Source organism: Heterodontus francisci, chromosome 34 (assembly GCF_036365525.1).
Source record: "Heterodontus francisci isolate sHetFra1 chromosome 34, sHetFra1.hap1, whole genome shotgun sequence".
NCBI classification, from domain to species: domain Eukaryota; kingdom Metazoa; phylum Chordata; class Chondrichthyes; order Heterodontiformes; family Heterodontidae; genus Heterodontus; species Heterodontus francisci.
In genome coordinates this window covers 47,541,758-47,552,878 of record NC_090404.1, presented here as the reverse complement: position 1 = coordinate 47,552,878, position 11,121 = coordinate 47,541,758, and the positions used below count along the sequence as shown (strand labels likewise).

General features: G+C 47.3%; 2 non-coding genes across 2 annotated transcripts; both read right to left on the bottom strand.

The window, feature by feature from the left end:
* Nucleotides 1–251: 251 nt before the first annotated feature.
* trnad-guc (transfer RNA aspartic acid (anticodon GUC)) lies at nucleotides 252–323 on the bottom strand. Its single transcript has one exon. It is a non-coding gene; the product is annotated as a tRNA-Asp (tRNA).
* Nucleotides 324–1,915: 1,592 nt separating this feature from the next.
* trnad-guc (transfer RNA aspartic acid (anticodon GUC)) lies at nucleotides 1,916–1,987 on the bottom strand. The gene has a single exon. It is a non-coding gene; the product is annotated as a tRNA-Asp (tRNA).
* Nucleotides 1,988–11,121: the final 9,134 nt, after the last annotated feature.

Here is an 11,121-nt window from a genome sequence, read left to right as displayed (position 1 = left end):
GCATTTTGAATGTGCCGCTTTGTGAATGCAAAGAAGAGAAAGTGGCCAGTCTGATGAGTAAAGAGCGGATGTTGTGCGGTGATTGTGATAGGCGGATGTGTGGAACATGTTTGCTGTTGATAGTTTTGATAAAACGGGTGGCGGGCCGCGTACGTGTTGTGGATGAGAGTCTCCATGCGGCAGTGCAAAGCGATTTGGAATTCAAAAAGTTTTCTTTTCCTGCTCTCGGGTGGCCTCAGCAACGCTCACGCCTCCCCGTCGGGAAATTGAACCCCGGTCTCCCGCGTGACAGGCGGGGATACTCACCACTATACTAACGAGGAAGCACACAGAGACGCTTTCTACAGTTTGCCAGAGATTGCCAGGCACCTTTGGGCTTCATAGATGTTGTGTCAGCTTGGAGGGGGCACGTTTCCATCACCATTTAGGCTTCTACTTTGGAGCCAGGCAGCCGACACAGTACCACCGCTAAAGCTCTTGACTCAATCAATTCAATTTTATCCCTCATCCCACATCATTGATGTTACATCGCACAGTGATTTGCTCCTCTCTGTGATGGCATACATGCAACACTTTCATCCAGTTCAGTCCTGTGACAGCTGCAGAGATCTGGACGGCGGATTCGCACTTTAGCGGGCTTGATATTGCACATCATCGGCCACTACAGGCAAGCAGGAAACGCATATGATTTGTTTTTGCTTGTTTGCTTGTTTGTTTCTTTCTTTCTTTACTTGTTTGTTTTTCTCTCTTTTCCTGGCTTTGCAACAGAAGCAAGCACGATATGCAAAATACTTGGAGTTCAATGTTTTGGCCCACGCTGCATTATTCTTTTCCCCATTCCCGACACCACACTTTGGAAAGAAATCCTTCGTGTGGGTATCGAGAAGGATTGGCACCATGGGCTCGCCGTGGATGACTTCAGGTACACGGTGTGCAAAAGTGCAAGATGGGCGTTGTTCACTCGTGCTCACAGAAGTTTTGATCTTGGTGTTCCAAACAAGGACTGTTTTGAGCGAGAAAGCTTTTTTGTGGCAGGAGGGAAGGGTTAACTAGAGGACAAGAAGATAAGGTGATTCGCATTCGAAGCAGACGTACAAGGAAAGAAGGATTAGTTTAGGCAGCATGTTGTTGTGTGAGCTGACTGAAAGTCGTGTGCTTTCAGATTGAATGTTAACATTCAAGAGAGAATGGCAGGATGCTGCAAGGGAATTAAAAAAAAATCAGGGCCGAGGGCTGATCACTCGAATACGTTGAGTAGCTCTTGCAAAGGGATCGCACAGGCTATGTGTATTGGGCATGTAGCATTCCCAACACTTTCTTCAGTGCCTCTGAGCACCTTGTCTCGTTGCGCTTGTTACTGAGCCATTCGAGGTTATTAACCTTTGCCACCTTTCACTTCTTTCCGTCCAGGTGGCCCTTGCTGAAGTTTGATGGCGTACAAGGTGTGTGACCTTCCTCCTCAGATTGTCTATCTGCCTTGAACAGGTGGTGGTGTGTGGCTGCTAGAGGGTTATTTTGCTGTCAGACTATGAACGCAATGGTGTTGCTGCCGCGTGAAAGAAGTAGTGAAATGTGTTGCGTCGTGGCTTATAAAGCATGTTGGTTGTAGAAAGCGTCGCGGTTTAATGAAGCAATGAAATGTGCCAAGGAAAATGTGTTTAGTGCATTTTGAATGAGCCGCTTTGTGAATGCAAAGAAGAGAAAGTGGCCAGTCTGATGAGTAAAGAGCGGATGTTGTGCGGTGATTGTGATAGGCGGATGTGTGGAACATGTTTGCTGTTGATAGTTTTGATAAAACGGGTGGAGGGCCGCGTCCGTGTTGTGGATGAGAGTCTCCATGCGGCAGTGCAAAGCGATTTGGAATTCAATAAGGTTTTCTCTTCCCGCTCTCGGGTGGTCACAGCAACGCTTACGCCTCCCCGTCGGGGAATTGAACCCCGGTCTCCCGCGTGACAGGCGGGGATACTCACCACTATACTAACGAGGAAGCACATGCAACTGTTCCTTCCAGTTTTCCAGAGATTGCCAGCCACCTTTGGGCTTCATAGATGTTGTGTCAGCTTGGAGGGGGGCACGTTTCCATCACCATTTAGGCTTCTACTTTGGAGCCAGGCAGCCGACGCAGTACCACCGCTAAAGCTCTTGACACAATCAATTCAATTTTATCCCTCATCCCACATCATTGATGTTACATCGCACAGTGATTTGCCTCCTCTCTGTGATGGCATACATTCAACACTTTCATCCAGTTCAGTCCTGTGACAGCTGCAGAGATCTGGACGGCGGATTCGCACTTTTGTGGGCTTGATATTGCACATCATCGGCCACTACAGGCAAGCAGGAAAAGCATATGATTTTTTTTGCTTGTTTGTTTGTTTGTTTCTTTCTTTCTTTACTTGTTTGTTTTTCTCTCTTTTCCTGGCTTTGCAACAGAAGCAAGCACGATATGCAAAATGTTTGGAGTTCAATGTTTTGGCCCACGCTGCATTATTCTTTTCCCCTTTCCCGACACCACACTTTAGAAAGAAATCCTTCGTGTGGGTATCGAGAAGGATTGGCACCATGGGCTCGCCGTGGATGACTTCAGCTGCACGGTGTGTAAAAGTGCAAGATGGGCGTTGTTCTATCGTGCTCACAGACGTTTTGATCTTGGTGTTCCAAACAAGGACTGTTTTGAGCGAGAAAGCTTTTTGTAGCAGGAGGGAAGGGTGAACCAGAGGACAAGAAGATAAGGTGATTCGCATTCGAAGCAGACGTACAAGGAAAGAAGGATTAGTTTAGGCAGCATGTTGTTGTGTGAGCTGACTGAAAGTCGTGTGCTTTCAGATTGAATGTTAACATTCAAGAGAGAATGGCAGGATGCTGCAAGGGAATTAAAAAAAAAATCAGGGCCGAGGGCTGATCACTCGAATACGTTGAGTAGCTCTTGCAAAGGGATCGCACAGGCTATGTAGCATTCCCAACACTTTCTTCAGTGCCTCTGAGCACCTTGTCTCGTTGCGCTTGTTACTGAGCCATTCGAGGTTATTAACCTTTGCCACCTTTCACTTCTTTCCGTCCAGGTGGCCCTTGCTGAAGTTTGATGGCGTACAAGGTGTGTGACCTTCCTCCTCAGATTGTCTATCTGCCTTGAACAGGTGGTGGTGTGTGGCTGCTCGAGGGCTATTTTGCTGTCAGACTATGAACGCAATGGTGTTGCTGCCGCGTGAAAGATGTAGTGAAATGTGTTGCGTCGTGGCTTATAAAGCATGTTGGTTGTAGAAAGCGTCGCGGTTTAATGAAGCAATGAAATGTGCCAAGGAAAATGTGTTTAGTGCATTTTGAATGAGCCGCTTTGTGAATGCAATGAGGAGAAAGTGGCCAGTCTGATGAGTAAAGAGCGGATGTTGTGCGGTGGTTGTGATAGGCGGATGTGTGGAACATGTTTGCTGTTGATAGTTTTGATAAAACGGGTGGCGGGCCACGTACGTGTTGTGGATGAGAGTCTCCATGCGGCAGTGCAAAGCGATTTGAAATTCAAAATGTTTTCCCTTCCCGCTCTCGGGTGGCCTCAGCAACGCTCACGCCTCCCCGTCGGGGAGTTGAACCCTGGTCTCCCGCGTAACAGGCGGATGTACTCATCACTATACTAACGAGAAAGCACACAGAAAAGCTTCCTACAGTTTGCCAGAGATTGCCAGCCACCTTTGGGCTTCAGAGATGTTGTGTCAGCTTGGAGGGGGCACGTTTCCATCACCATTTTGGCTTCTACTTTGGAGCCAGGCAGCCGACGCAGTACCACCGCTAAAGCTCTTGACTCAATCAATTCAATTTTATCCCTCATCCCACATCATTGATGTTACATCGCACAGTGATTTGCCTCCTCTCTGTGATGGCATACATTCAAGACTTTCATCCAGTTCAGTCCTGTGACAGCTGCAGAGATCTGGACGGCAATTCGCACTTTTGCGGGCTTGATATTGCACATCATCGGCCACTACAGGCAAGCAGGAAACGCATATGGTTTTTTTTTGCTTGTTTGCTTGTTTGTTTCTTTCTTTCTTTACTTGTTTGTTTTTCTCTCTTTTCCTGGCTTTGCAACAGAAGCAAGCACGATATGCAAAATACTTGGAGTTCAATGTTTTGGCCCACGCTGCATTATTCTTTTCCCCTTTCCCGACACCACACTTTAGAAAGAAATCCTTCGTGTGGGTATCGAGAAAGATTGGCACCATGGGCTCGCCGTGGATGACTTCAGGTACACGGTGTGCAAAAGTGCAAGATGGGCGTTGTTCTCTCGTGCTCACAGAAGTTTTGATCTTGGTGTTCCAAACAAGGACTGTTTTGAGAGAGAAAGCTTTTTTGTGGCAGGAGGGAAGGGTTAACCAGAGGACAAGAAGATAAGGTGATTCGCATTCGAAGCAGACATACAAGGCAAGAAGCATTAGTTTAGGCAGCATGTTGTTGTGTGAGCTGACTGATAGTCGTGTGCTTTCAGATTGAATGTTAACATTCAAGAGAGAATGGCAGGATGCTGCAAGGGAATTAAAAAGAAAACAGGGCCGAGGGCTGATCACTCGAATACGTTGAGTAGCTCTTGCAAAGGGATCGCACAGGCTATGTGTATTGGGCATGTAGCATTCCCAACACTTTCTTCAGTGCCTCTGAGCACCTTGTCTGGTTGCGCTTGTTACTGAGCCATTCGAGGTTATTAACCTTTGCCACCTTTCACTTCTTTCCGTCCAGGTGGCCCTTGCTGAAGTTTGATGGCGTACAAGGTGTGTGACCTTCCTCCTCAGATTGTCTATCTGCCTTGAACAGGTGGTGGTGTGTGGCTGCTAGAGGGTCATTTTGCTGTCAGACTATGAACGCAATGGTGTTGCTGCCGCGTGAAAGATGTAGTGAAATGTGTTGCGTCGTGGCTTATAAAGCATGTTGGTTGCAGAAAGCGTCGCGGTTTAATGAAGCAATGAAATGTGCCAAGGAAAATGTGTTTAGTGCATTTTGAATGAGCCGCTTTGAGAATGCAAAGAAGAGAAAGTGGCCTGTCTGATGAGTAAAGAGCGGATGTTGTGCGGTGATTGTGATAGGCGGATGTGTGGAACATGTTTGCTGTTGATAGTTTTGATAAAACGGGTGGCGGGCCGCGTACGTGTTGTGGATGTGAGTCTCCATGCGGCAGTGCAAAGCGATTTGGAATTCAAAAAGTTTCCCCTAACAGCTCTCGGGTGGCCTCAGCAACGCACACGCCTCCCCGTCGGGGAATTGAACCCCGGTCTCCCGCGTGACAGGCGGGGATACTCACCACTATAATAGCGAGGAAGCACACAGCGTCGCTTTCTACAGTTTGCCAGAGATTGCCAGCCACCTTTGGGCATCATAGATGTTGTGTCAGCTTGGAGGGGGGCACGTTTCCATCACCATTTAGGCTTCTACTTTGGAGCCAGGCAGCCGACGCAGTACCACCGCTAAAGCTCTTGACTCAATCAATTCAATTTTATCCCTCATCCCACATCATTGATGTTACATCGCACAGTGATTTGCCTCCTCTCTGTGATGGCATACATTCAACACTTTCATCCAGTTCAGTCCTGTGACAGCTGCAGAGATCTGGACGGCGGATTCGCACTTTTGCGGGCTTGATATTGCACATCATCGGCCACTACAGGCAAGCAGGAAACGCATATGATTTTTTTTGCTTGTTTGTTTGTTTGTTTCTTTCTTTCTTTACTTGTTTGTTTTTCTCTCTTTTCCTGGCTTTGCAACAGAAGCAAGCACGATATGAAAAATACTTGGAGTTCAATGTTTTGGCCCACGCTGCATTATTCTTTTCCCCTTTCCCGACACCACACTTTAGAAAGAAATCCTTCGTGTGGGTATCGAGAAGGATTGGCACCATGGGCTCGCCGTGGATGACTTCAGGTACACGGTGTGCAAAAGTGCAAGATGGGCGTTGTTCTCTCGTGCTCACAGAAGTTTTGATCTTGGTGTTCCAAACAAGGACTGTTTTGAGCGAGAAAGCTTTTTTGTGGCAGGAGGGAAGGGTTAACCAGAGGACAAGAAGATAAGGTGATTCGCATTCGAAGCAGACGTACAAGGCAAGAAGGATTAGTTTAGGCAGCATGTTGTTGTGTGAGCTGACTGAAAGTCGTGTGCTTTCAGATTGAATGTTAACATTCAAGAGAGAATGGCAGGATGCTGCAAGGGAATTAAAAAAAAATCAGGGCCGAGGGCTGATCACTCGAATACGTTGAGTAGCTCTTGCAAAGGGATCGCACAGGCTATGTGTATTGGGCATGTAGCATTCCCAACACTTTCTTCAGTGCCTCTGAGCACCTTGTCTCTTTGCGCTTGTTACTGAGCCATTCGAGGTTATTAACCTTTGCCACCTTTCACTTCTTTCCGTCCAGGTGGCCCTTGCTGAAGTTTGATGGCGTACAAGGTGTGTGAGCTTCCTCCTCAGATTGTCTATCTGCCTTGAACAGGTGGTGGTGTGTGGCTGCTAGAGGGTTATTTTGCTGTCAGACTATGAACGCAATGGTGTTGCTGTCGCGTGAAAGATGTAGTGAAATGTGTTGCGTCGTGGCTTATAAAGCATGTTGGTTGTAGAAAGCGTCGCGGTTTAATGAAGCAATGAAATGTGCCAAGGAAAATGTGTTTAGTGCATTTTGAATGAGCCGCTTTGTGAATGCAAAGAAGAGAAAGTGGCCAGTCTGATGAGTAAAGAGCGGATGTTGTGCGGTGATTATGATAGCCGGATGTGTGGAACATGTTTGCTGTTGATAGTTTTGATAAAACGGGTGGCGGGCCGCGTACGTGTTGTGGATGAGAGTCTCCATGCGGCAGTGCAAAGCGATTTGGAATTCAAAAAGTTTCCCTTAACAGCTCTCGGGTGGCCTCAGCAACGCTCACGCCTCCCCGTCGGGGAATTGTACCCCGTTCTCCCGCGAGATAGGCGGGGCTACTCACCACTATACTAACGAGGAAGCGCATGGATCCGCTCCCTACAGTTTGCCAGAGATTGCCAGCCACCTTTGTGCTTCAAAGATTTTTTGTCAGCTTGGAGGGGGGCACGTTTCCATCACCATTTGGGCTTCTACTTTGGAGCCAGGCAGCCGACGCAGTACCACCGCTAAAGCTCTTGACTCAATCAATTCAATTTTATCCCTCATCCCACATCACTGATGTTACATTGCACAGTGATTTGCCTCCTCTCTGTGATGGCATACATTCAACACTTTCATCCAGTTCAGTCCTGTGACAGCTGCAGAGATCTGGACGGCGGATTCGCACTTTTGTGGGCTTGATATTGCACATCATCAGCCACTACAGGCAAGCAGGAAACGCATATGATTTTTTTTTGCTTGTTTGTTTGTTTCTTTCTTTCTTTCTTTACTTGTTTGTTTTTCTCTCTTTTCCTGGCTTTGCAACAGAAGCAAGCACGATATGCAAAATAATTGGAGTTCAATGTTTTGGCCCACGCTGCATTATTCTTTTCCCCTTTCCCGACACCACACTTTAGAAAGAAATCCTTCGAGTGGGTATCGAGAAGGATTGGCACCATGGGCTCGCCGTGGATGACTTCAGGTACACGGTGTGCAAAAGTGCAAGATGGGCGTTGTTCTATCGTGCTCACAGAAGTTTTGATCTTGGTGTTCCAAACACGGACTGTTTTGAGCGAGCAAGCTTTTTTGTGGCAGGAGGGAAGGGTTAACCAGAGGACAAGAAGATAAGGTGATTCGCATTCGAAGCAGACGTACAAGGCAAGAAGGATTAGTTACGGCAGCATGTTGTTGTGTGAGCTGACTGAAAGTCGTGTGCTTTCAGATTGAATGTTAACATTCAAGAGAGAATGGCAGGATGCTGCAAGGGAATTAAAAAAAAAATCAGGGCCGAGGGCTGATCACTCGAATACGTTGAGTAGCTCTTGCAAAGGGATCGCACAGGCTATGTAGCATTCCCAACACTTTCTTCAGTGCCTCTGAGCACCTTGTCTCGTTGCGCTTGTTACTGAGCCATTCGAGGTTATTAACCTTTGCCACCTTTCACTTCTTTCCGTCCAGGTGGCCCTTGCTGAAGTTTGATGGCGTACAAGGTGTGTGACCTTCCTCCTCAGATTGTCTATCTGCCTTGAACAGGTGGTGGTGTGTGGCTGCTAGAGGGTCATTTTGCTGTCAGACTATGAACGCAATGGTGTTGCTGCCGCGTGAAAGATGTAGTGAAATGTGTTGCGTCGTGGCTTATAAAGCATGTTGGTTGCAGAAAGCGTCGCGGTTTAATGAAGCAATGAAATGTGCCAAGGAAAATGTGTTTAGTGCATTTTGAATGAGCCGCTTTGAGAATGCAAAGAAGAGAAAGTGGCCTGTCTGATGAGTAAAGAGCGGATGTTGTGCGGTGATTGTGATAGGCGGATGTGTGGAACATGTTTGCTGTTGATAGTTTTGATAAAACGGGTGGCGGGCCGCGTACGTGTTGTGGATGTGAGTCTCCATGCGGCAGTGCAAAGCGATTTGGAATTCAAAAAGTTTCCCCTAACAGCTCTCGGGTGGCCTCAGCAACGCACACGCCTCCCCGTCGGGGAATTGAACCCCGGTCTCCCGCGTGATAGGTGGGGATACTCACCACTATAATAGCGAGGAAGCACACAGCGTCGCTTTCTACAGTTTGCCAGAGATTGCCAGCCACCTTTGGGCTTCATAGATGTTGTGTCAGCTTGGAGGGGGGCACGTTTCCATCACCATTTAGGCTTCTACTTTGGAGCCAGGCAGCCGACGCAGTACCACCGCTAAAGCTCTTGACTCAATCAATTCAATTTTATCCCTCATCCCACATCATTGATGTTACATCGCACAGTGATTTGCCTCCTCTCTGTGATGGCATACATTCAACACTTTCATCCAGTTCAGTCCTGTGACAGCTGCAGAGATCTGGACGGCGGATTCGCACTTTTGCGGGCTTGATATTGCACATCATCGGCCACTACAGGCAAGCAGGAAACGCATATGATTTTTTTTGCTTGTTTGTTTGTTTGTTTCTTTCTTTCTTTACTTGTTTGTTTTTCTCTCTTTTTCTGGCTTTGCAACAGAAGCAAGCACGATATGCAAAATATTTGGAGTTCAATGTTTTGGCCCACGCTGCATTATTCTTTTCCCCTTTCCCGACACCACACTTTAGAAAGAAATCCTTCGTGTGGGTATCGAGAAGGATTGGCACCATGGGCTCGCCGTGGATGACTTCAGGTACACGGTGTGCAAAAGTGCAAGATGGGCGTTGTTCTATCGTGCTCACAGACTTTTTGATCTTGGTGTTCCAAACAAGGACTGTTTTGAGCGAGAAAGCTTTTTTGTGGCAGGAGGGAAGGGTTAACCAGAGGACAAGAAGATCAGGTGATTCGCATTCGAAGCAGACGTACAAGGAAAGAAGGATTAGTTTAGGCAGCATGTTGTTGCGTGAGCTGACTGAAAGTCGTGTGCTTTCAGATTGAATGTTAACATTCAAGAGAGAATGGCAGGATGCTGCAAGGGAATTAAAAAAAAAGTCAGGGCCGAGGGCTGATCACTCGTATACGTTGAGTAGCTCTTGCAAAGGGATCGCACAGGCTATGTGTATTGGGCATGTAGCATTCCCAACACTTTCTTCAGTGCCTCTGAGCACCTTGTCTCGTTGCGCTTGTTCCTGAGCCATTCGAGGTTATTAACCTTTGCCACCTTTCACTTCTTTCCGTCCAGGTGGCCCTTGCTGAAGTTTGATGGCGTACAAGGTGTGTGACCTTCCTCCTCAGATTGTCTATCTGCCTTGAACAGGTGTTGGTGTGTGGCTGCTAGAGGGTTATTTTGCTGTCAGACTATGAACGCAATGGTGTTGCTGCTGCGTGAAAGATGTAGTGAAATGTGTTGCGTCGTGGCTTATAAAGCATGTTGGTTGTAGAAAGCGTCGCGGTTTAATGAAGCAATGAAATGTGCCAAGGAAAATGTGTTTAGTGCATTTTGAATGAGCCGCTTTGTGAATGCAAAGAAGAGAAAGTGGCCAGTCTGATGAGTAAAGAGCGGATGTTGTGCGGTGATTGTGATAGGCGGATGTGTGGAACATGTTTGCTGTTGATAGTTTTGATAAAACGGCTGGCGGGCCGCGTACGTGTTGTGGATGAGAGTCTCCCTGCGGCAGTGCAAAGCGATTTGTAATTCAAAAAGTTTTTCCTTCCCGATCTGGGTGGCCTCAGCAACACTCACGCCTCCCCGTCGGGGAATTGAACAGCGGTCTCCCGCGTGACAGGCGAGGTACTCACCACTATACTAACGAGGAAGCACACGGAAACGCTTTCTACAGTTTGCCAGAGATTGCCAGCTACCTTTGGGCTTCATAGATGTTGTGTCAGCTTGGAGGGGGGCTCGTTTCCATCACCATTTAGGCTTCTACTTTGGAGCCAGGCAGCCGACGCAGTACCACCGCTAAAGCTCTTGACTCAATCAATTCAATTTTATCCCTCATCCCACATCATTGATGTTACATTGCACAGTGATTTGCCTCCTCTCTGTGATGGCAGACATTCAACACTTTCATCCAGTTCAGTCCTGTGACAGCTGCAGAGATCTGGATGGCGGATTCGCACTTTTGCGGGCTTGATATTGCACATCATCGGCCACTACAGGCAAGCAGGAAACGCATATGATTTTTTTTGCTTGTTTGTTTGTTTGTTTCTTTCTTTCTTTACTTGTTTGTTTTTCTCTCTTTTCCTGGCTTTGCAACAGAAGCAAGCACGATATGCAAAATATTTGGAGTTCAATGTTTTGGCCCACGCTGCATTATTCTTTTCCCCTTTCCCGAACCACACTTTAGAAAGAAATCCTTCGTGTGGGTATCGAGAAGGATTGGCACCATGGGCTCGCCGTGGATGACTTCAGGTACACGGTGTGCAAAAGTGCAAGATGGGCGTTGTTCTCTCGTGCTCACAGACGTTTTGATCTTGGTGTTCCAAACAAGGACTGTTTTGAGCGAGAAAGCTTTTTTGTGGCAGGAGGGAAGGGTTAACCAGAGGACAAGAAGATAAGGTGATTCGCATTCGAAGCAGACGTACAAGGAAGGAAGGATTAGTTTAGGCAGCATGTTGCTGTGTGAGCTGACTGAAAGTCGTGTGCTTTCAGA